Raw genomic sequence first — 20508 nt, forward strand, 5'->3', positions numbered from 1 at the left:
CGCACTTTTGTGCGACGCAAATTTGAGTCATTTGCGTCGCAGTTTTACTAAACAGCGACGCAAATGACTTTTTTTTTGACATCCTGAAAAGTCATTTGTGTCGCTGTTTTACTAAACTGCGACGCAAATGACTATCCAGGATGTCAAAAAAAAAGTCATTTGTGTCGCTGTTTAGTAAAACTGCGACGCAAATGACTTTTTGGATATTTAAAAAAAAAATACCTGCTGATTTTATTTAATCTACAGATTAAATAAAATAAGCAGCTTTTAATACTACAAAAACACAAAATGCAAATATAGTGACAGTCAATTTAAAAAAAATTCCAGAATGTTAAAAGTTACAAAAATTATCAAAAGAACAAAAATATGGTATCGAAGCCGGAAAGATATACCGGAGCATCAACATCTAGACCTCACGGTTACAATATTCTATAGGGGAAATCCATGCAAGGACCCATCCCAAAAAAAGTGTTACTGGATGCCAAGTCTTCATGGACTTCCTTATATGGTAGCACAAACTTATTCACAAACCGAGACTCGTTATCAGAAAAAATCATAGAACATTAAGATTATACTAGAGTGGTAGTATTATCGAGTGTAAATAGAGTGTGAAGCAGCAAAGCCTATGCCTGAGGCATGTTTGAACTGTTTGTTCATCGAGTAATTCTTCTGCAAGGGTCTCAAGAATGCATTGCTAGGAGAAAAGAAAATTAAAAGAATATAAGAAATCTAAAAATAGCCTTTTTGCTCCAGGATAACACCCACACAAGCACAGAAAACAGCAATAACTCGACCTGTATTTCATAAAATACTTCAGAAATAGCCTTTTTGCTTCAAACAAGAGTGCTGCAACGTAGAACACGAAAATATATGCCTGAAACATATTAAGACCAAGTTAAACGGGAAAAAAAAAAAGAAAAGTATTCCTCAGACATAACATAGTACTGTCAATCTGTAAAATTCAGAAAATGAAGCTTTAGGAAAAAAGAAGGTTCTGAAGGAAATGGAAGGAAGGGAGAAAAAGGCCACACCAAGTTCACATCTATCTACAACAACCAACAAACAGTAACCAAAAAGGAAAATTCCAGACAAGTTATTAAGTCCCAAAACTGTATATCTCAAAGGTTTTAGTATCAAACCTCTTTTTCCACCCTTTAGTGGAAAGTCAAGCCATGCAGTGCATAAAGGGAATGCTGAGATGATGATATCATGGTGAACATACAAGTTTGGGCCATCTTCTGTTTCCTCTAAGATATAAACCTGAATGTCAAAAAGCTTATCAATCAGTAAAATACTAACCAATACCTGCACGCACCGATAAGCTCTCCCCGAACAGAAAGGGGAAATGACAGCAATGATAAAAGGATAAGATTGCATATACCCATAAAAGAGGGAGACAAATCTGGGATATAAAATTTCAATGTTCAACTAGTAAAGCAGAACTTATCAGGCAATAAAAGTTTCAATGTTCAACTAGTAAAGCAGAACTTATGCAGGTACTGGTTAGAATTTGCTTAAGCATTATAGAACCGACTTGACTATTTTACTTCTACCACCTGATCAACAATATAGAAAACCTCTCCGCACTAATAGACCTGACATGTAAATAGTAGGACATGGTAAAAATAGCATAATCAGAGTAATGAACATGCCGAAACTTGGATGGATACAAGTCGAATATTTGATTAAACAAAGTTGATCAAGCAACTTAACAAAGTTGATCAGCAGCAGAAATGAAGTGTCTGTCGAAAATTAATAAATTCAAATTCAAATTCAAAAGTAGTAACTTACCACACAGACAAACTTCAATACGAGATTTTTGGTAATGTCATTGCATCATAAGCCATTATCTTGGGCAAACCAAAGAGTGTTTCTAATAATATCCACCACATCCATTTCTATCCTAGGAGGCTAGGACAATGGCCTTAAACACCATCACAGTAAGACAAAAGCATTGTTATCAGGCTATACACTGTATATATTTAACCTACCAGTTTATCATAAACTTATCATGAACCTAGACCAAAAGATTTGGGTATAACGAACCTTGTTCTCTTTGCCACAGAAACAAAAAATCTTAAGACTACAAGTGGGATCCGTACAGGGGATTTAAAGTTATAATCCTTATAGGAACACTCATATAACCAAGATACCAATATAAAGTGAAGCATCAAATCAAAACCCAAAAACACCGAACTATCAACCTAATGTCTCTAAAATGAGATAAGTAAACATAATCTCACCATTTGAGAAAAGGGTTCCCAAAACAGAAGTTGTCACCAGTAAACAAAGCTTGTACAACTCCATCGTAACACCTCTGTAAATGGATGGCAGACGATTATTAAAGAAATAACATAAATTGGATGTCTGGTATCTCATATCTCATAAGGTTGGACCTCAGCTCAAAATAACCCCTAGAAAAATCAATTTTTCCACAGAAACAGGAACACCAATCAAACTTCCACCATGTTTACATAAATCAAGCTATTTAGTCTTAAGAACGAAAATGGAGACACAATCGTCAACCAATCATCATTAATCCAGTTCAATTTCCATTCAAAGTCAAGTTCAATCACAATAAAACAGAATCAAGAACATTAATTTCAAAGCAGAAGAGAAAATGAGCAAACTCAATAGAATTCAATCGAAAATCCAAAATTACATAAACTGAAGTTCAAAACCCTAACTAAATGAAGAATGAAGGAGACAGATGGAAGCATTACAAAATTCTCACCTCCGACTAACCGTCCCGCCTCCTTCCTCCACCTCGCCGCCGTCAATCTAGTTTCTCCAGAAACCTCCGCCGTCAAGCTTCCCTTTCCAAGGATTTCGAAATAGATGCTTCGATTGCGACAGTAGCAAGGGTGTGACGCCGGCGGTTTCAATGACGCTTCCACCTCCGACACCCTCCTCCACCTCTTCTACGGCCCCGATTCTCCCTCTTCCGTTGTCGAAACCTATGATTTATCATAAAGAATTGAAGAATCAAAAACTTAAACAAAAGTGAAAGTTCTAAAACCTAAAAGAATTGAAGAAAGGAGGAAAGAGATGGAAGACTTACCTCATTTACAAACCGAATTTTTGTGCAAGAACCTTGCCGGAGGAAAATTTGAGCGGCGAGGTTGAGGAGAGAGAGGCAGAAACTGGATCGGGTTTGAGGAGAGAGGAAGAAGTAGGGAGTTTAGGAGAGAGAGAGAGTGTTTGAGGAGAGAGGTAGAATTAGGAGAGAGTGTGTTTGAGGAGAGAGGTAGAAACCCTTGATTAATTCCGATTTTTTTTACCTCATTTGCGTCGCAGATTAGTAATTCTGCGACGCAAATGAGGTAATATTTTGCGTCGCATTATTACTAATCTGCGACGCAAATGACTCTGAGATCATCTTAGAGTCATCTGCGTCGCAGATTAGTAATTCTGCGACGCAAATGACTAATTTTAATGCTTAAAACTGTCAATTGCGTCACATGTTTAAATGTGCGAGGCAAATGTGGTGATGCAAATGATTGTTTTTCCACTAGTGATTTGATGGTACGCAGACCATATTTAAAATAAAAACTTTGGTGCATTAGACCAATTTTACATTCAAAATAATGGTACGCATACCATATTTTCTATCCTATTTGGGCCATACTAGTCACTTTCCATAACCTGTAAAACAGTACATTTACAATATACCATTCACCCATTCATTTATCAATGAATGGCCCACATAGCAAGTTAGTAGAAAAATCATGCATCACATAAACATTTGCAGTAACTAATCAAAGGTTCCAACAATCTACAAATTATTCAAGTTTATTAGTTCTAATCGAGTTGTTTTAACCTTAAAGGAATGTAGACCTAATCAAGAGTTTAATGACTAAAAGCTCCCACTAAAACTAAGAATTTACATGCTTTACAAATTTTAAACATAAAATTGTATTTCCTAGTCAAACCGGAAACTTACAAATTTATTTAAAATTTAAAGCTCATATAAAATAATAATTAAATCCCTTAATTTTATTTTCAGTTGATTAAAATTAATTAATTAAATTTTATCAAGGTTTTAATTTTAGTAAAATAATTACTCCCTGCGTCCCAGATTAGTTGTTACACTTTCCTTTTTCATCCGTCCCAGATTAGTTGTTACACTTCTAAATTAGGAATGACCCCACAATTATTATATTGTCTCTCTCTTCCCACTAAATTTTTTTTGTCCCCACACCCTCTCTCATTCAATTAAAAAAATTCCCCACTAACTCCTATCATATCTACATTTTCAATAAAATATCAATTGATAACCAAACAACCACTTATCACCTAAAACTTTGTGCAAAGCAAAGTGTAACAACTAATCTGGGACGGAGGGAGTAGTATAAAATAATTTATAATAATTAAATTAATCAAAATTAAATTCCGAGAAAAAATTAAATTAGGAAATTAAATTTAATTAAAATCGTTTTCAACCGAAACATAAACAAAACGACCCAAACGTGCCAAGGAAAGGTCGTAGACCGAATCCCACGCCTCGCCAAAGCAGCTACGCCGCAGCTCCCATGGGCCGCATGTACAAGGCAGCGCCCAGGGCCTGCATTGTTGCTGGCCGAGTGATGCACCACAGCAGCGCACCAGCCCATTGTTGTGTCTGCTGCCTGCGCGCTAGGCAGGGGCTTGCGCAGCGGCACGCGAGCTCCCTTGCTCGTTTTGCTGTTGCCTTGCCTCGTGCCTTGCGCTACAATGCATCGTCGCCTTTTGTCGATCACCCGCACAACACACACCGCACAGGGCCGTGCCTGCCGCGCATGCTCGTGCTTGCTCATTGCTTCGTACCGCATGGGCGACGAGCTCCCTTGCTCGTCGTCGCATGTCCGCACTATGCAACACCCCTTAAGGGTAGCACTTAGCTTCCATTGGTTCGTGCGTGCAAGATTGGTGATCGTTTTATAAATATTAATAACTTTTATATTTTAAATTTAATGACAAATTAATAATTCATATTAATTTCACTAAATTTAGGCGAAAAATCGAAAATTTATTATTCAAATTAATTTCCGATTACATTTATTTTTAGGGATTAAAATCTAGGTCATCAAATTTTAAAACATTTCAATTTTAAATTTTTTTATGGTGGTTTTTAATCATAGGATCCCAATTAAATTATCAATTAATTATGAAATTCAAAAGAAATTCTAAATTATTTGAAATTCAACAAATTAATTACAATTAAAAATTAGGTTGTATAATTAACAAGATTAGGCCTTAAAATTGTTAAACATATACAGTAGGTCAATCTTAGATTCAAGATTTACATACAAGATTCGCAAATATTTAATTTAACATCATAAAAATTACAAATTCTGCATTCGAAAAACTAAAACCTCCGAAAAGTCATAGTTAGGCTTCGAATTTGGGAATTCAAGGTTCGGCGTCAAATCTTTGATTTTTGTCAAAATTTTAAAACATTGTTTACATGAGAAATTCACTATAAAAACATAAGATTTCGACCATTATTGACAAAACTGCCGAAAAATCCTGCGAACATATAATCAAATAATCGCACGAATTTGCAATTACTTACATACACGAAATTAATCACCCCTTTAATTCATTGCAAATTTATTAAATTTAACTCATGTTAACTATAATTGATTATGGAATTAATTACCGGCTAATGATACCACTGTAGGGTTATGAATAATATAAACAATATAATTCATGCGGAAAACCCATAAAGCCAGAAATCCAAATTAATTGCCACATAGTCAATTAGCATAATTAGTATAAATACAATGTGATGCGTGCCTTCCCTATCTGCTCCCGAACCGAACTAGAACAAGTATAGGACTCCAAATATCGCCCCTCCGTAGATAGTCCACAGCACGTTCGGATCCGCCTTAGATTCAACCAACTAGAATATTCTCTAAGGTTTTATGTGCACTCGGGAAACACACAATAGTGATAGGCAAGTATTAAATTCTCTCTTAATTGAATTTAATGTGTTAGAATAGTATATTGAATTGCATTATAAATTGTGATCATGAACCACATATTTATAGGGTGGAAATAAAGGAGTTTCAGTCCTACTAGGAATCGATTAACTAAATCCATTAGGACTCTAGTTAATTAATTAAATTAGAATTCTAGCTAGGGACAATCAAACACTAAGTATTTCAGATTTACACTACACATATAATTTTAGTAGAATTAGGAAAATACAAGATTACTTGCCTCGCAAGCAACCGTCCGCCCAAGGGCTTGCACCGTGTGGCCTTGAGCCCACGTTGTTGGTGTGCTTGGCGTCTAGCAATTAGCACGCGGCCCAAGGCTGGGCGCTGCTGCCTTGCTCGGCCCATGCGCGCTTGGCGTCCAGCAATAGCACGTGGCCCATGCGATTGGCGCTGCTGCCTTGCTCGGCCCAAGCCTTGCTGCTCCGCGCGGGCTTGCGTCTCGCAAGCTCGTTCGTCGAGCTTTCCCACGTCGCACTTTCGATTCGTTTTCCGATTCCGGAATTTATTTCCGACTCGAACAAATATTTACGTTTCCGTTAATATTTCCGATTCCGAAATTTATTTTCGATTCGAACAAATATTTACGTTTCCGTTAACATTTCCGATTCCGGAATTTATTTCCTTTTCCGACAATATTTCCGATTCCGGAAATATTTCCGTTTCCGATAATATTTCCGATTCCGGCAATATTTCTATTTCCGATAATATTTTCCGATTCGAACCATGTTTCCGTTTCCGTCAACATCTACGACTTGGATAATATTTATATTTCCGTCATGATCCATATTTCCGTTTCCGGCAAGATCATCATTTCCGGAGTATTTTGTATTTTGCCTTTTGACGATTTCAGCTCCCACTGGAACAGAGATCCGTCGTTTCTGAATGTACATAAATGGAGTATTTAATGAATAATATATTCACATAAATACTTGATCCGTTCACGTACTGTTTGTGTGACCCTACGGATTCAGTCAAGAGTAAGTTGTGGATTAATATTAGTAATTTCACTTGAACTGAAGCGACCTCTAGCTAGGCATTCAGCTCACTTGATCTCACTGAATTTATTAACTTGTTTAATTAATACTGAACCACATTTATTAGACTTAGCATTGAATGCATAATTGGACCAAGGACATTATTTCATTCACTATGAACAGAAGCATAAATGATGGAGAGAAGGAGATGAATATGGAGGCAAACTCCCAAGAAAATGAACGTCGGTTTTTTAAGCCTTTTGATAGATCAGTGTATTAAGATATTTTTTGAGTATTTTAAGCGTATAAAGAGAAATATTTGTGTGTATTTTTAGCGTATATAAAGAAATTAATCCTTGTTTCAATTATTTGTATTTTATATTCTCAAAAAACGTTTTAAATTGCTCTAAAAGATAACATTGGTTTTCAATTGCACATTTATAAAGGTTTAGAGGTCAAATTGCTACAATCACAAGAAAAGGGGTTAACTTGCACATGCGATAGAAGTTGAGAGGTTAATTTGCTGCATTGCCGCAGTACGGAACTACAAAGGGAGTAATTAATTATTTTTTTTATTATTGCTTATTAGAGGGAATAAAATAGCGAAAGCAACATGTTTAGAGAAGTGGGGCAAAAGGCTAGGTTAAGGGGTGTGTGTGGGGCCAAGCATATGTTCCTTCTGTTCATAAATCAGATGTCTCTTGGTTGACAACCCTTGAGGCCTTAGCCCCATGCTGTCATGCATCATCGATGTGACGAAAAATGATAGAGTATAAAACTAATCTTGGGGCTTCAACCATAAACTTTAGCTTTTGGCTGAGTTAGTCATTTGACATGGTATCAGAGTCAGCGTGACGCAAAGGTCACGGGTTCAAATATCATCCACCCCTCATTTCATAGTGGAATATTTCGCGTAGGGTATGAGGAGGCCTATGTTGCATCCACATTTCAAGCCCAAAGGACCAAAGGACTTTCATGTGAGGGGGTGTGATATAGTATAAAACTAATATTGGGATTTCAACCATCAGTTTAAGCTTTTAGTTGAGTTAGTCCTTTGACAAATAAGTTTTCATTTAGTTGAAATAGATTTCACGTAACATCGAAAACACAATGGGAACGAGAAAGTTTTAAAGGTATGAACAACTAAACTAGGCCCATTAATGATATAAGAGCAACGTTATTCACCAAAAATGGAATATGTTTGTAATATTAGGGCAACAATATTAACAGATTGATGTTAGTTTTACGTATATATGCCGTCCATGGTTAGTGGAACATGTTTGCATTGCTCTCCATTAGAGGTGTCAATTCAGACAAGCGGATCGGTTTTAGGTCGGGTTTATCAGTTCGGGTTGAAACGGGTTCATTTGGCAAGCGAGTCGGATCGGGTTGGGCTGAAATTTAACGGTTCGGTTCGGGTTCGGTTCGGGTGACACTGGTTCGATCATATCTGGTCGGGTTTATGTCGGTTCGGGTCATATTGGGTCGGTTTGTAAACGGATTTAGTCGGTTAGTGTCGGGTCGGGTTTATGTTGGGTCGGATTTATATCGGGTCGGGTTATAATCGGGTGGGTCAGGTCGGTTCGGGTTGGAACATGTCGGGTTATAAACGAGTGTAGCAGATTTGTAACAGGTTCATATGTCTTGTCAGGTCAATTCGGATACAAATTATAAACAATATCGGGTTAGTACTAAAATCACGATTTTCAATGCGTTTATATTACAGTATTAAAAAAAATGTTAAAATTTAAGACCAGTAGAGTTAGTGAGTATATAGTATACGACCTAGGTTTATCATAGATAACGATGAATTAATGACTAATAGAATTTATCACTTAGTATTCTTGAAACCTTTATTGATGAATTAATAATTAATAACGTAGTAATTAATAATCAATAATGATGAACTAATACATAATGAATTTGTAAAGTTTGTAAATACAAGTTTATCATATATTCATATTGGTTTAAATAGCAACAAGACTAAGATGTTCAACAACGAAACGAGATAAACAAGTTCAATTGTTAATGAATTAAGTCGATTCAGTTAAAACATGTATCTTGAAACATTTCGGGTTGTAAACGGATTACGGGTTGTAAACGGTTCGGGTTGAAACAATATATTCGGGTAATAAGCGGTCTAGGTTGAAACAACTCGGGTTGTAAACGGTCCGGGTTAAAACAGTACGGGTTGTAATCGGTTCGGGTTGAAATAGTTAGTGTTGTAAACGGGTTCTTCTCGGGATGAAACGGTTCGGATTGAAATAAATCGGAACATTAACGGTTTTCGGCTCCATTCGGTTCGGGTAGAAACGGTTTGGGCTGCCGCATTATGGTTTGTTATCGGGTTCGGATCTTAATCGGGTTAATATTTTCGAGACGGTTCGAGTTCGGATTGAATATTATCGGATCGGATCGAATTTCGGGTTGCAGCTCACGGATTATTAACGGTTCGGGTTGACAACCCTTGAGGCCTTGACCCATATATGCATCATCAATGTGACGAAATACTATAAACTACTCTGATTCTTCCGTCTCTATTTGTTTGCCCCGTAGGTCAAATATATTTTATTTAAAGATTAGACCAAAATTTTATAAGTAAATGGAGTTAACATTATCTTTTTAGGGTGCGTTCTGTTCAACTTATTTGACCTGAACTTATTCATGATATTAATCTGATTCAATATCATCAACAGGTAAAATTTATCTGAACTTATCTGAATTTATCCGAACTTATCAGAACTTATTTGATCTGAACTTATCTGAACTTATTGAAACTTATTTGAGCTTATTGAAACTTTTAATAATAGTAATAATAATAATAATAATAATAATAATAATAATAATAATAATAATAGTAATAATAATAATAATAATGATAACAATAATAATAAATAAATTAAAAAATTAAAAAATTAAAATAATAATAATAATAATTATTATTATTATAATAATAAATAAAAATAAATAAATAATAATTAAAATAAATTAAAAAAATAATAATAATGGTTATTATTAATAACAATAAAAAATTATTAAAATAAAGAAAATAAAAAATAATAAAAAATAATAAAAAAAAAGTAATAAATAAGAATAATAATAATAATAAATTAAAAAAAATAAAAAAATTATTAATTAATAATAATAATAATGATAATATTATTATTATTAATGATATATTATTATTAGTAATAATATATCATTAATAATAATAATAATAATAATAATAATAAGAATTTTAATAATATTAAAAAGAATAAGAATAATAATATAAGAATAATTATTTAATTATTAATTATTATTTTTATTATTATTAATATTATTAATATTATTTATTTTTAATATTAATATCATTATTATTATTTATTATTATTATTTATTATTTATTATTATTATTATTATTATTATTATTTTTATTATTGAAACTTATTGGAACTGAAACTTATTTTTTTAAGGTGAACAAAACGCACCTTTACTCCGTAACTTTTATGAGCATATGCAAGTACATAGAGTAAATTGTAAGAAATTTATTACTTCGTACGTGTTATATAAGGCAATCTTTAAATAAAACTAGTAGCTGGCTGCAGTGTGGCGGGAAATTTCAAATTTGGCACCGATAGGTTCTAGCACCCTAATTTTTTTTAAAAAAAAAAATTGTATTCGGATTGATTTCACATTTTCGGGTATCTGATCCGAAAATTTCGGATAACCCAAACTTTCCGATAAGGAAATTTTGGACCAGTTCAGATCCTATATTCGAAAATTGAACACCCTAATATGTAGTATATGTTCTACATTTTATTACCTTAGATAAATTAGGATACAATATTGACATAAAGGCTATCCTAATTTCAATGTATTTTTCCTTTAAGAAAAAAGGAGTTGACAAGTTGGATACTCGAAACTCGATACTATACACAGTACGTGTTCTACATTTCATTTGAATAAAAATGACATACAAACGTATATGAGAACTTTTATCTTGTTCCTAATTATATGTATAGTTAGGTGTACTCTGAATCGGTTCTTTTCTTATTGATCGGTTGTACTAAATCGTAAATAAACAAAACCGACATGGTTAGTACAAAAAAAAAAAAAAAGACATTTGGTACATGTACTCAGCTCTAAATATACTTCGTACTTAGGAGTAAGATTATTAGATTAAGAAATATGAGTTGAGGGAGTGCCTAAGAAATATGCAGTGAAGTGTTTAGATTAAGGTCTCAATAAAATTATTGCCCTTAATAAAGGTAGTTGATAAATTAGTTACAAAAGAAATTAGGATATAATTAGTTAAAAAGAAGTAAAATGATTTATTGGTATATGTAGTTACTATTCATAAGGAAGTAATTGATCTCCCACTTTTTAAAGTGTAAAGATATGAGAAAAGAAAAAAATGGGGACATCGGAAGTATTCAATTATATTTTAGCAGACCATCAAAAATAAGAAGAAAAATAAAAAGTTTTCATTTAATTGAAGTAGATTTTACGTAACATCAAAAACACAATGGGAACGAGAAAGTTTTAAAGGTTTGAAAAACTAAACTAGGCCCATTAATGATATAAGAGCAACGTTATTCACAAAAAATGGAATATGTTTGTAATATTAGCGCAACAATATTCAGAGACTGATTTTAGTTTTACGTATACCGTCCATGGTTCGTGGAACATGTTTGTAGTGCTCCCCATGGGAACTCCTATTATTTGTAAAGGTCTCTTCCATATTATTGGAGTTGACTCCCTTTGACCAAAGAATGATGGACAATATATGTATGGAATTGATGCATCTTTAAAATACAAGACTTAAGATTATGTTCTTTTCAACTTATTTTGATGTATGTTAGACAAAATAAGTTCAGAGAAATTCATAGAAGTTCAATTAAATTCGGAATTAGCTTAACTATGTTCATCAGATCTAACATTATTTAGGTAGTATGTTCAAAGCTTTGTCCCTTTGAGCATTCAATATACTAAGCTGCATAAATCATCTAGATTTTCTAACAACAGTTCAATTAGTTTATTCTTCGACGGAGATTGAAGAGTTGTGGAACTTACCTCACTGGATGGAACTTGTTCTGTTCCATCGACCTGTGCCATTAGCAGAGATTGGCAGTTTCTTTATCTGGTTTATCTTCATCTTCTTTCGAGTCTGTTACTTATCCCCATGCAGCAATCCTTGCCTTTTGTAGTTATGCTTGGTAAATATGGATTTGTTGAATCTATCCTTAAATTGTTCTTTTCTTTCACCTTTTCCCTTCTCATTTTCCCACTGATGACAGTCTTGGATTTGATGGTCAGAATCTCCACACTTAAACCATCCTTGGTAAGACTTGGGACCACTTGGTTTCCTTCCCCTCTGATATTTAGGTTTGAAGTTCTTGTGAAATCTCTTGATCCTTCTGACCAACATTATAGTTTCTACTTCAACAGGTTTTTAGTCTGGTTGTTCTTCAACCGTTAGAGCTAGGCCTCAATTCTTGGAATTCTCAGGAACATCCTCTCCTAGGTTCAACTCATGGGTCATTAGGGATCCTATCAGCTGTTCAATGTTGAATTTGGTGAAATCCTGGGTTTCAAACAATGTTGTAACGTTGGTTTTCCATTTATCGTCCTGAGGCATGCTTCTTAGAATTTTCTAACTTGTTCATCAGTGGGAATAATTCTTCCTAGATAAACTAGTTCATAGTGATGTTAGTGAAACGAGTAAACATTTCCTATATGATTTCTTTTGGTTGCATTTCAAAGCATTCATATTTAGACATCAATAAATCTATTTTGGAACACTTAACCTTGTTGTCCTTCATGTGTTACTTGAAGGAGATCCCATATTTCTTTTACGCTCTTGCACCCCATAACTTTGTTATGTTCGTGAAGTCCAAGTCCGCAATGCAAAAAATTTACAATCATCGCATTGATTTCGCATTTTTCAAAATCTTCTTTCGTAAATTCAGAAATTGGTTTAGAAATTACATACCTCGTTTTCCGCATTTGTTTTTGTTACCTCAAAGTCACCAACTTCCATGACTCGCCATACATTGTAGTTCTTTGCCTTGATAAAGATCTCTATTCGATTCTTCTAGTATGTGTAGAATTTGTCGTTGAATATTGGAGGCCTTTGAGTGGAATAGCCTTTTCGAGTTTCTCGTGAGTGTTCATACCTTACAGAAACTTTTCGCAACGGGGTTTCCTGTGTTTTTGTGAGTTCTGGCTCCGATACCAACTGATATTCCAGTAGAAACATGTATAAGAGGGGGGGGGGGTGAATTGTATGGGAATCTTTGTTTAAGTTTCTTGCGGAACATAAGCAATAAAGGAACAATGATCAACGAAACAGAAAGATATGAAATTGAGGAAACTTGTTGACACTAGTCAAGAAGGGAAAAACTCAAAATCTTTTATATATTAGAATACCTCGATTAAACACACTCAATAACTTGAGTTACTCTTGAACACAAGTTCCCACAACAATCCCCTTCGATTAATGTGTTGCTCTTTTCACTCTTTCTCTCAGATTTAACTCTAAGTCTCACAAGGATCACTCAACCCTTTGTACCCAAAAATTGTAACTCAATTGTATAAAAACTCTAGTATTTAACAAAGATTATAAGTAATAAGGAACGTGGGAACACACTCTTTTGTAAACTGGCACTTTGAAAACTCTTAAGCTATATATTTTCGTAAATATGCGCAGTCAGTTGTGTTTTGGAGAATGAAACTTCTTGTGCTTTTATAGTGGATCTTCATTAGGTTAGTTCCCTTGTTTCCCTCAACTGCCACTCAGGCACGTTCAGAGAGAAACAAGGAAGACCAAATCAAACCACCTTCATCACGTGTTTTAGAAAAAATACAGAGAAAACTTTTAGGAATAAGAAAATCTTTTACTTGTAAAACAAGGATTTCTAAAAAAAGAAACCAATAGTGATTTTATTAAAATTGTTTTATTTATTTTTCAAAGATTTCTAAAATAAAATTTCATTTTATTTACCGCTCACATTTTCACAAAAACGTACCAATATACTTGTGTTCCTTTCGTTCGGAATTACCTACAAACAATATTAAAGATTTACATAAAACCCAAACATAAACTTATAGGTTGTATCTTTCATGTCAATGCCTCTCATAAGCTTCACTCTGAAACTTCAAACATAGTTTATTCTCTAGAACTTCGAAGTTTCTCATGATATATAAGGAACTCACACTAGGAACTCAGTTCCCAGCATTATAGAATGGCCAGTGTTCACAATAGCTCTTAACATTAATTGAATGGATTTGCACATCTGCCTCCATACTTAGCTTATCCAGCTCTAGAACTTGGGGTCTAAAATTTTGGTAGACAAATCAGTAGACTGTAAAATTTTACATTCTCAGCAAATAGGGAATGTTGACCCTTCCATCACAGGAACTCGGGGTCTAAAAAATAAGCATACTAAACCAACATTAGGAAGTTTGCGTTGTCATCAACCAAAACTAATGGTAAATACTCCCTATTTGCAGAGGTTTTTTACCCAATTATGTTAGGTTATGAACAATTCACTGTCATACGGAATAAACCATAAATGCCAGAATCCAAATTAAATGCACATAATCAATTATCACAATTTTGTAAACACACTTTGTGATGCGTGCCTTTCGTAGATTCCCCCGAACCGAACAAGAACAAGTTAGAATCCCAAACGTCGTCCCTCCGTAGAAATTCCACATCACGTTCGGATCCGCCTTAGATCGTACCAACAAGGGTATATAATAACGTTTATGATTTCGGGATCTCACTTTTAGGTGATAGGCAAAGTGTATTCAATGTTGTATTAATTCATGACCATAGGCCATGTATTTATAGGAAAATAGGAAAACCCTAGAAGCCCAAACCCTAGAAGCCCAAACCGTAGAGTAATTTAGGTAGTTTTACTAAAATCCCAAAACCCTAAACCCGCTAGGGCAGCCGGTTGCTTTTCTTGCATAGCAAGCAAGCTCAACATTGGCCTGCACGCAAGGAATCAACAACACTGGCCCAAGCGCTAGGCACAATAGCGTTAGCCCAAGCGCTAGGCACAGCTGCGCTGGCCCATGCGCTAGGCACAACAGCGGTGACCAGCCTTGTGAAGGAAATAATGCCCTTGGTCCAAGTATGCATTTAATGTTAAGTCTAATAAATGCGGTTCAGTATTAATTAACAAGTTAATAATTCAGTGAGATCAAGTGAGCTGAATGCCTAGCTAGAGGCCGCTTCAGTTCAAGTGGAATTAATGATATTAATCCACAGCTTACTCTTGACTGAACCCGTAGGGTCACACAAATAGTACGTAAACGGATCAAGTATTTAATGGCATTAAATACTCCATCTATGGATATTCGGAATCGACAGATCTTGGTTTCAGTGGGAGCTAAGACCGTCAAAGGCATACAATGAATACTCCGGAAACGATGATATTGCCGGAAACGGAAATATGGATCGTATCGGAAATATAAATATTATCCAAGTCGTAGATATTGCCGGACACGGAAACATGGTACGTATCGGAAAATATTACCGGAAATGGAAATATTGCCAGAATCTGAAATATTGTCGGAAACGGAAATATTGTCGGAATCAGAAATATTATTGGAATCGGAAAATAATTCCGGAAACGGAAATATTAAATATTTGTTCGAAACGGAAATTAATTCCGAAATCGGAAATGTTAAATATTGTTCGTATCGGAAATGAATTCCGGAATCGGGAAATTAATCGGAAGCGCATCGTACGAATTAGCATCGGACGAGACTTGCTAGACCAAGGCCCAACACGAAGCGAGGCCCGCGTCTAGCAAGCCAAGCGCCCAACACAACGCAGCCAAGGCCACGCCAGGCCCAGTGCAAGGCCAGGCCCATAAAGGCCAAGGCGCGCGCGGGTGGACTGACGCTCGTGGGCTGCGAGCTGCGCCTGCTCGTGTGGGCCGAAAGGCTTGCGCGGGCTGTGCGGCATGCTCGTGGTCGTGCAACGTTTGTGTTCGATTCGAATCCTAAAGCTAATAGAATTCGTTCTATGATTAATTCCTAATCCTAATAGATAGAATTAGTTTAAAAGAGTTTTAATGAAATTCTAATTAAACTAATTAGTATCCTAATAGGATTCTAAAACCCTTTCCATAGCCCTATAAATATGTGCCTAGGTTCACAATTTATGGACGAGTTTTCAAGTATCCAGAGTGACATTTTGAGAGCAAAATTCAGTCATAATATTGCCCACATTGGCCGAAAATTCTAAGTACCTTAAGGGCGATTCTAGTTGGTCAATCTTAAGGCGGATCCGGACGTGCTGTGGACTTTCTACGGAGGGACGACACTTGGAGTCCTAAAGACTTGTTCTTGTTCGGTTCCGACGCAGTGACAGGCTAAAGTCGTATCACCTAATCAAAAAAATAACCTAAGGTCCACTAGCTAGGTAGCAAGGGAAGTCAGGATCGAATCCACAGGGAAACAGGCGTTCTTTCTACTATCAATTAATTAATCTAGACTATTGTGAACAAAAGTCGGTTGATGGTTTGTATGCTAAGACTACGAACGAATATTAAACAAGAATGAATCAATATATTAAGGAATCTAGGGTATAGGTTCGCCAACAAATAATAATCCAGGACATTGGTCAATCACGATAATCAACAAAGTAATTAATTAGACTAGCATGCTCTCTCGAGTCGATACTAATCATAGACTTAGAATTAACGGGCTCTCGCTACGTATTAACTCTAATTCCACCTATTGACACAAGCCTAAACATCAAATTGCATCTCTCGAATCTTAATTTGATATTGCATAACTACCACAATTAAACCTGCGCAAATCTAATTGTATAGTGAAATAAACCAATCAATAGGAATCAATTACAATGCCAACAATCATAATCATTCAATTATCCCTTCATATTGTTCGTGGATCCCCAACCCTAGAAATTAAACTACTCAAGCATGTTGACAATAAACAAAGCAATAATCATAACTGAAAGCATGATTAAAGCAAGACAATGAATTGAAATAAGAAATAATACCCATTTGAAGGACAAAGGAAAGTGAAAGCTTGAATTTTTATTGAGAATTAAACTAAGTGTTTTTGCATAAACTAGAGAGAAAACTAGGCTAACGAAAATAATACTAAGGTTCAATACTAGAAAATAAGGTGTTCTTTAAAAACAATTAAGGCTTGCTTATATAGTTTGCCCAAAATAAAGCCCAAAAAACGGAAAGAAAACTCGCGCATAAGTGCTGGGGGTTTGCGTCGCCCGATCGAGCGTCGCTTCGCCCGATCGGGCGATCCACTCGATAGTCGGCCCGATCGGGCCAAAATCCGCCCGATCAGGCGGTTTGTGAACTCTCCATACAGCCTCCAGGTTGATCGCCCGATCCGGATCGGGCGAGATGCGCCCGATCGGGCGCGCGTTGATGATTCCATATTGCTTATAAATCCGCCCGATGGTTGCATTTCGCCCATAGCTTCCAGGGCGATTTGCAATCTTCAATGTAGCTCGCCCATATCACTGAGTCTAACTCCCGGGGCTCAACCATAAGCATCCAAGGCTCCCGAAAGTCGACGATGGAGGTCCCGAACTTCTCGGATTCATATAGTGGCCTAGATCAACAATGAAACGGGTCTAAAACGACCAATTTCTCATAATCAAACCTGAAACTCAAGGCACACTCAATAACACACATTAGTACTAGAAACGGCTCCTAAGAGCACGTGTGACACATAAAAGCACTAAGGGACGGGGGTAAAAATACTATATAAAACATGCATATCAAACCTCCCCAAGCTAGATCCTTGCTTGTCCCTAAGTAAGGAAATCATCGATGAACACAAAACCAACTTCACCCCCGACATAATTCAAAATGAAAAACATAATTCGAGGCAAAATCCAACAAGCATGCATCAATGTTAACCAATCAAATTCATTCAACCGCCAATCCACCTCAACAATCGTCACGCAAAGCGAACCACAAGTGTACAATAGAATTCAAGACTAGTGCTCACACACTCGTCACTCATTTATGTGGCGGATAAAAAATGTACCCGTTCGCTCCCCTCCCAACATATATGTGTACAATGCCCTCCCAAACTCACAACACTCGTGTGTCTAGAAAAACATGCACTCAACCTAGTAGTCGACTCGGAATGTGTCATGTCATAACTTGCATTGATAAACAACTACTTTCACATTAATATGACTCTATGCACAAAGGCTGGAAGGTCTTCAAAGCTTGTAATGATAGGCTTAGGTAGAGGTGCGGTAAATTTGGGTAAAACGTGAGCTTAAAGCCTTGGCTTTGGGGAGCATAAATCCTAGCAAAACCATGGTCAACCACAAATGATGACCACAACCACAACTTCCCACTCAACACATGATGAAACAACAAACAAACCACACTATACTTTCTTGCCTTTCTTTCACAATTAAAATCAATCACTCATAAAGATAAAAAATTACAATACTTGAGTGAAACAATGCTCTGAATTTTCTTGAGAATAACGATTTTTCCTTCTTAATTTTTTTTCTTGCTCAATCTCATTTTTTTTTCTTTTGGAACCTTCACACGATTTTTTTCTATTCTCCTCGTCTCATTCATTTTTCATTTCATTTTTTTCAACAACAATCATGATAAGAAGAACTTCCCTTTTCAATACTCAATATGCTCAAAATGTACCACACTACAACTCCCTCACCTCACTACTATTAGCTCCCCCAAGCTAGGCTTGGGACTAGTAACCAATGGGGAATTTACGGGCTTGTAATGTGGTTAGTCACCGAATAAATGGCACAAGCACAACATGGGTAGAAAAGGAGGGAACAAACGTATCTAATTTCATCTGAAGGCTACCTAAATAGAAAAATGCCTTCGTCCTCCACAATGTGCATGTATATGAGTCATAAAACATTAATAATAGTTGCAAACCAATACTCAAAATCAATGGCACACCAGGAAGCTATCACACATCCTAACCAAGTCAACTAGTCAAGCACCAAGTCCACAAGTAGTTAGTCGGAGTTGACTCATGTTTAGGCATTAAAACAATCGAACATCAAATCATGGCTAACACATCTACATTGCCCATCATCAAACACCAAGAATCAAAACAATTTTCAATCAAAGGGGCACAGGGAAGCATGATTTTGCATTCATCGGAACGTATTTTTTTTTTTTTTTAAAGCAATAAACTAATCTAGAAAGCATTAAACACACCAAAATAAAGAAAAACATACCTACAATGTACAAGTAATGTGAAACCCCCCCCAAACCAAATCAGACAATGTCCTCATTGGCTCAAGGGTATCGAACCAACTCGATCTCATCTCCATCATTGACGGCCATTGCCGCCATCATCATCATCATCACCATCATCTCGGCCACCATGCCCACTAGGACCCGCTCCCCACCCTCCGTACTGGGTGGGTGTGAAGGTGCCCATAGAACCCGGAGCTCCATATCCCTCCGCGGGATATGTATACCAGGTAGGGTGCTCGTAATCTGGGGCAATATAGCCCTGCCTGGCATACTGATCATAAAATGGGAACATGGTCCTCTGGTGATCAGCTGCGAACTCCCGGAACCCGAGCTCAAGTCTGCTCAACCTCTCATCAATGGACCCCTGCTCCTCATGAACCACCGGGCCACTCTGGGGCCTCCCCGTGTCTCGACGCCCCCTCCTGAAGTAGGTGCGAGGCTCTGGCTGGTACTGATGGGGCTCTGGCTGAGGGTCAGGCTGAGGCTGGGGGTCAGGCTGAGGCTCTTGCTCAAATCCAACAAATAGATAATGAGCATGACCGGGTCTGAAACTAGTGCGGCCCTGAGGGTCAGGCAAGGTGAAAAGCCTGTTTCCCTCGAACATCCAGTACATGGCTCCCGGCCTAAATAACCCATGCTCCCCCTGTAGCTTACGGAGTCCAGCAAAATAAGCCAAATCAAGCAAGTTGCTACCCATAACTGGAATCTGGTTAGCCTCAGTAAAGTTGGCCGTGGCCATGGCTATGTGGGTGATCAACCCACCAATGGTAATTTTGGTAGTATGTGTGGAGGTGGCTATGGAGTAAAATTGAGAGGCCATGTGTTGTGCAAGGTTCATTTTGTAGCTCTCCTCTTCTTCGGAAACGTAGCCACCTAGGATCTCTAGCTCCGTACTCCTAATGTTCTGGGTCTCATCCCTACCAAAGATTGTAAATCCTAGGAACCTGTAAAAGACAATGGGTACCGGGTGTTGTATCTTGGAAGCATGCAAATGTTGCATACTCCCGGGATTATCATTGCCCGTAAGCTTTCCCCACATGGTGCAGTTGTTATGGGTCTCCTTAGGTTTCCTACTATATGTGGTAGATAATCCAAAAATCCTACCAAAATCAGATAAGCTCATGGTGTAGGTTCTATTCATCACACGAAATTGAACCGATGACACGGTTCGATAGCCATCCCTACGCACATTAAAACTACTCAAGAATTCTAGAGTCAACCGTCTAAATGTGAGACGGAGCATACTATACATGTTACTCATACCAACACCAACAAAAACACGTTTTACATCATGCT

General features: G+C 36.6%; 1 long non-coding RNA gene across 2 annotated transcripts; it reads right to left on the reverse strand.

The window, feature by feature from the left end:
- Positions 1-259: 259 nt before the first annotated feature.
- Positions 260-3218, reverse strand: LOC130464149 (uncharacterized). 2 transcript variants are annotated; one of them, XR_008924463.1, is made up of 5 exons: positions 3062-3218; positions 2735-2957; positions 2244-2317; positions 1140-1260; positions 260-874 (listed from the first exon to the last, which is right to left on the reverse strand). It is a non-coding gene; the product is annotated as an uncharacterized lncRNA (long non-coding RNA). The 2 variants fall into 2 exon arrangements; XR_008924462.1 differs by lacking the exon at positions 2244-2317.
- Positions 3219-20508: the final 17290 nt, after the last annotated feature.

The sequence above is a fragment of the Spinacia oleracea genome, chromosome 6, assembly GCF_020520425.1.
Source record: "Spinacia oleracea cultivar Varoflay chromosome 6, BTI_SOV_V1, whole genome shotgun sequence".
In the NCBI taxonomy this organism is placed as follows: Eukaryota; Viridiplantae; Streptophyta; class Magnoliopsida; order Caryophyllales; family Amaranthaceae; genus Spinacia; species Spinacia oleracea.